We start from the raw sequence: 6,816 nt of genomic DNA on the forward strand, positions 1-6,816 counted from the left end.
CCTGTACATAACGACAAAACAGACAACATATCAAGCTGTAAATACGTATGCTGTCAACGCAATGGGCACCTAAATATGTAAAGGCAATATTAACAGGAACAAAGACTGTGGTAGTAGGCTATCAACATAGAGAAACCATTCCGACATAGGATAAGTAAACAAACTCTTTGAAAGCACTGCCCTCAATGAATTAGGTATCTTAGAATAAATGAACAAATTTCTAGGAATCTCTAATCTACAAGACCAAATTATTAAAGTCTGAAGAAGTAAATTATTTGTAATGTTATTCACAAAATAATAAGAATATTAATAATATTTCTGTTATAACATGTCTGTTGTGCACCATGAAGAAGGGGAGAAAAAAAAAGCAGTGGGCTTGGGAAACAGAAGAATATTTTATTATTCCCACCACATAAGTGGACTCGCTGATCCATCAGAGCCACCAGAGAAGGACTCAGGAGCCCTGTTTCTTCTGGCAGCCCGAGTAGAGGCTGGACTAGGGTTTATAAGCATAAAACCTGTGAGCATCTGGGCCAAGTTACAGTTATAATTTTTACCAATCAGAACTTTGGGATTAGGGGCTTTCCTAAGCCTTTCATCATTGTCAACTGACATGAAATGTAAATGTTTTTACAAAACCAATCAAATTCATTTGCTCTTTCTGTTGTTAGGGACAGGTATTATGTTTTGGGTAACTGTTGTTGCTTTGAGAGGAGGTTTATGAGCTTAGGTAAAACGGAGTCTGAAGTCAAAATGGCAGTACTTTAGGCAAGTTCCTTTTATCTGCTCCTAACCCTTTTCCCTAAGAACAGCTCAGAACCTAATGTCTTAAGAGAGAATTCTACCATATGTTTAAATGATTAACATTAGTTTTTTTCCAGATTCTTTCCTCCTTTTGTCATGATGTTGTGATACAGCCATAAGTCCCTGGCCAGGAGAATGTCACCACACTTTGCAGACTTTTCCATCAGGCTGCTTAAACTCGCCAGACACCAGAATTGTGAACCAAATAAAACTCGATTCTGCGTACATGCCCCATATCAGGTATTTTATGAGAGTGATGCAAAACTGAGATTACAGGTGTCCACAACTGTGCCCTGGCACTCATGCATTCCTAACTTACATAAAAATGGCCAAAAAAATTTGTTTGAGGTGGTGATTGTGTTAACTTGATTGGGGTATTCATTTCACCGTGTAGTTGTACACCAAGACATCATTATATTACACGCATATTAAGAACCCCTTTTTTTGTAAATTATACATGGGAAAACCTACGGGAAATGCATTTAAATGCTTATTCAGAAGAAAAAGAAGTGTTTTATGACAGAGACACACAATTCAGGCCTAGGTTTCCAGTTTTGAAAATGGTCATATCGCCCCTTCATTTCAGGACTTGCAGCTTGAGTCTTATCTATGCTTTTACAGTGTGTGTGTGTGTGTGTGTGTGTGTGTGTGTGTGTGTGTGTGTGTAGGTGAGGGTATGTGGGGGGGTGTGCACGTGCACGTCAGTGTTTCTACTCATGTTGCCTAGAGCTGCACCTGAATGTGGGGATGGGGTGGACAGCTCCTCCTATAGGTGAACAGAAGCAAACGACATTACTACTTTTCTACCTTTTTATAATACTGAAAGTTTATGTTCAGATCCACCCAGTTTTTAACTGATAAGCCACGTTTTACAGAACAAATACTGCTCAGCATTTTTCTTCTAAATAATGTTTTAAATGGAATATATTCATTGATGCATGATCTGTGTCCACTTACTATAATTACAGAATGGTCTCCAATAACAACAACACAAACAAGCAAACAAAGATTTTAATATCCAAGCTTACTGAAACTGCTGCATAGTTTAGATTTCCTCTCACTCAGGGAACCCTATTTTATTTTTAATTTTTAGAAAAGTGTTTCCAAATATAATATAATGCAAGCACTTCATTAAAACTTCTAATTTTCAAGTCCTGGATTTATTCCTTTTTTGCTTTTTAAAAAGTTATTTAAAGTCCATAATCAGCCACCACAAAATCTCCTCTGTTTTCTAGTCTGCAAAATTACAGTATGTCACTCTAACTAGTAAATTAGATTTGGAGAGAGGGGAGTCATGAGTATCTTCTATGTGTTGCTGGAATACAAAACTGTATTTATTAGAAACAAAGGCTACCGTTGCCAATAAGTATCTCTGGACTTTCATAGAGCAGCACACTTAAATGGCATGCTGTACTGCTTTCTAGAGAAAGTGATATACCAGCCACCTGAAAAAAACCTCTGTTCTGTGAAGTGCAAAAAAATTGGAATAAGTGATATCATCTGCTACCAGGCTCAACAGGGGTAGAAGAAAAAAGAAAGAAAGAAAGAGAGAGAGAGAGAGAGAAAGAGAGAAGGCACCTGTCTTCAGAACACGACAGACATGCTCAGAGGTTGCTGGCCTAAGGTAATATTCTAAATTTAAACCTTCATAAAATATATTTCCCAGCTTGGTCTTAGAGCTCTTGACAATGAAAAGGAAGTTATATTTCCTTAATATAATAAAAAACTAAAATGTCTTTATGGATTCAGGAGAACAAAATCAGTTATGTTGAAGAGAGCCAGCAGTAGGCACGACCCTAAATCTCCCATTCTGATCCTGGAGATTGTTCAGGCACCATGAGCCAGTGTCTCTTCAGTGACTGTGGTTCACGAGAAAAGTAGTTTTACAGATGGAATTAAGGTGATTATTCAGCTGACACTGAGGTCATCAAGGTAGAGATTATCTGAATGAGCCTGCTGTCATCATTAGAGCTCTTTAAAGCAGGATTTCTGCTGTTCTTTTTTTTTTTTTTTACAGTGTGTGTGTGTGTATGTGTGTGTCTGTGTGTGTTCTGTGTCATGCATGAACCATCTGATTCTAGTGGATATCAAAAGACAATTTACAGGAATTGGTTCTCTTCTCCCACTGTATAGATTCTGGAGATCAATGAAACTCAGAGCATCAAGCTTGGCAGCAAGCATCTTAACCTGTCCAGCCTTGTCACCCACCCTGTCCTCCTCTAATAAGGAGAATTCATTGAGATTCAAAGTTTAAGAGAATTGAACAGCAGGAAGACATTTTTAGTGCTGCTTTGGATATGGAAGAGCTGGAGACAAGGACTTGAGAGTCGTCTCTGTCCAACAGCTGAAGAAAAGTGGGGTCTCAGGCCCGCACCCACAAGAAAAAAAGAAATTTCCAGTGACTGAGTGGACCTGGAAGAGGATTCACCTCCTGAGCCTCACTTTTAACCACCTCCAAGCTCCTTTTTCTTTACTTTCTAAGTACCTTATTGTCCCAGGTATCCACACCCTCACATCAACCAGTTCTGCTCAACCACTCCCCCTTACAACTAGCATGCTTCAGCATTCCTTTCCTGCTGTTCACTTTCCTTTGTAGCACTGGCTACAAAACATCACCTCATCTACCCACTCTGTATACTTCCGTATCTTTAACACCTTGCTGTTATGACCTGAGACTGCAGTTTCTTTGCTATCTTTCCACAGAGCCCGGAATAGTACTAGGTATTGAGTTAGAGTGAAATGATGAATAACTGTATGTGTGAGCAATTAACCACTTTTAGCAAATGAAAGAAACTGGGGACGGGGGTCCCTTTATCCTCAGTTGTGGGTAACCAGGTTCATGTATATCATAGTTACACTGTAAACTAAGCTAAGGTGTCTCTTACATGAGCTAAAAACCAATTGCTGGAGTAATAATCACACCATCTCTAACTCTAATGAATATTCTTGTATTGCTGCTCTTGTTAAAACTAGTTATTAAAGCAACTATATTTTAATTTACACAGAGGCTATATTTTATTTATACAGCCATGGGGGGTATACCACAGCAAAGTGATCAAATCAAAATAGTTTACCTGTCTATCACATCACATACTTACCATTTTTGTGGTGAGAATATGTAATCTCCTCTATTGGTTTTCAAGCGTGTAAGCACGACAGAGCCCTAAACATTGGTCTTGCCTGGGATTTTGTGCCTTTGACCAACATCTACCCATTTCTTTTCTTTGATCCATGGGGAGGCATGGAGCTTTGCCCCATGGTTCAGTGGAACTCTGAAATGAGGCTGACACTGACTCCAGGGGGTCAGGTGTGGCTCCTGATCCAGTGAGTGCCATTCTTGGCCTTTGGTCCTCTGAGACTGGCATCCTGAGGAGCTGGCCTATTGCCAAGCATGAGGGGCAGGTCTATTGGAGCCTAGAGATGAAGAGATTATCCTGGAGTTTAAGTGTTGTGTGATAAAGCTTCAGACTTCAGACCTGCAAGTCTGGCCTGAACTGTGAATGCAGCTAGCGGTGGATCCATGGAGGACAGCCTGAGACTTAGAGGTGGAATTTGGACCTGCAAGTCCAAAGTTCCTGGGCAAGTGACTGAGGTGGAGTGGTGGAACAACTAACTCATAATTAATGATTCCAGGAGGACTGGAGAGATGGCTCAGAGGTTAAGACCACTGGCTGTTCTTCAAAGGTCCTGAGTTCAATTCCCAGCAACCACATGGTGGCACATAACCATCTATAATCAGATCTGCTGATCGCTTCTGGCCTGCTTTCACACATGCAGGCAGAATACTGCATACATAATAAATAAATAAATATTGAAAATAATAATAATTACAGGAAACAGATTTGATCCAGAAATTTGTCATATAGCTAACCATAAAGCAAACCAGAGTGAGCCCATCTTAGTTAAAAGGGGGAGAAATGACTCTTTAGTCTGTAGATTATAACCATATTTGCCATATTAGCTGTATTATGAATTAGAGCTAAAAAGTAAGGTAGAATATTAAGTTTCATATCATCTAGAAAAGAAATGATATGTACTATCAAATGTTATTGCACTGAAATTTCTAGCCCACATCTGCATAGCATGATATAACATGCAAAAGAGTTATTTTCTTCGGAAAGAAAATAAGATGAAAGCCAAGATGATGTCCCAAGAATGAAATTCGAGTCTTCGTTCTGAAACTAAACTGATAAGTATGGAGTTCTTTGAGCTTTGGGGAAAAATTATCTACTAAAACAAAATGGTCGTACACTGCCAAGGTATGGTTGAAGAGTGAATGGCAAGAATCCAGCATCATTCAGCAGCCATCCTTTCTTTGTTCTGCTTCTTCTCCATCATCCTTTTAATTCATCTCCTAGAAGGTACTCCAGAGGATCAATCAGTGGTTAGAAGTCTCTTCTGAAGATTAACTGTCCTTTTCCTTCAACTCCAACTGGACAAATCCCAGGGGACACCTCTGGTTTTACCCTGCTTGGGTCAATAAACTTAAACAGAGAAAGCAGGTCATGCAGTGATTCATGTGAGCCTGCAAACACACACACACACAAACACACACACACACACACACATCTATACACATACTAAATACAAGAATAAGTAAATTAGTGTTTAAAATGTAAACACTTATAAGGCAAGGGTTTAATATATGGCACAAATTGAGAGAAACTCTATACAAGTGAAACCAATTGAACTACCCCGAATCATTTGAGATAGGACTTTCTTTCATGGGACTCTCTCATAGCTCCTTGGTGGGCTTTTTATGTCTTATGAGCTTGGGGCTTTTGTCCTGTGCACTGGGGCTCTCTGGAGAGTCTAAGAGATGTGTTGGTAATATTGCCCTGAATGACTCATGTTGCGGTGCTTGCCAACTGACTAGTTTTTATACTGTTATCCTTTGGTACTGATTCGTGGATACATATTCTACCCCGTCGAGAGCCATGCAGGAGGAACAGCAAAACAGCTCTAGAACTCATGGAATGCAATGCACTGGTTAGCAGACACACAATGGGTGTCTTGGAGAGGCACAACCCCAAGGACCACAGGTCCTGAGCCCTTCATGCTGTTATGGTCACCACATCCCTCATAAGTATGAGTTGCATGAAAACTCTTAAGGGCGCCTGTTGTAGGTGCAATTGATATTTATTATTGATATGTCTTCTCGTAAGCTGCTGTTAATCCTAAACAGCTGTATACCCAAATCACCATACAGACAGTGGAATTTTTTTTTTTAATTAACCTAGAACACAATGCTGGGCAATATTTACTCCATCCTAAAACTCCAAGTCCTCATAGTTTCCTAACATTTAGATTTCCCACATTATACTTGCTTTTATTGACATGTTAGGTCCAGTCCATCTCTCCATGTCGTTCCAAGATCTCTGCTCCTGCCTCTGTTCTCCCTGCCCTTCTCTCCTCTGCCTCCCGCCTTCTGTCCTCTGGCTCCTCCCTCTCTTCCTGCTTCCTTTCTATTGCTCAACATTGTGGCTAGTTGCTGTATTTTGTGATACTTAGAATAAATATCACAATGTAATGTCCGTATTGAAATCAGAGAGTGGGGGACAGAAATCAGCATTTGAATGAACAAGGGTAAGATGTATACATTTCAAAAGAACATTATACCAACAGGGGCTTCCAGCCCCTCACTGGGCCTATCACTGGCACTCACAATAGCAATGCTTGATCTCTTTCAGGCATGGTTGCTGGAGAAGATTAATGATCCAACCATCACACTTGATAAGAATGTACAGATGTAGAATGTTAGCAACAGCCACCACCCTTAGGAAGAATTTGGAAAAATAGATTGTTTAGCAAGGTTAGGTAAAGATGTTTTTGTTCATAGCTCTGATGAAGAAAATCTTAGGGAAAAACGGATTAAGGTTTTAAAGATATTTTTGCTAGTGGCTTTGACGTAAAAAAAAAAAATCTTAGAGAACAATTTGAAGTTAAGAAAACTACACTCTTAATAGAATGACCAGGGTCTTTTTGAGGCTGGTGAGCAGAAACACTAGCCCA

This window comes from Psammomys obesus, unplaced genomic scaffold (assembly GCF_907164565.1).
Source record: "Psammomys obesus unplaced genomic scaffold, mPsaObe1.curated_primary_1811, whole genome shotgun sequence".
NCBI classification, from domain to species: Eukaryota; Metazoa; Chordata; class Mammalia; order Rodentia; family Muridae; genus Psammomys; species Psammomys obesus.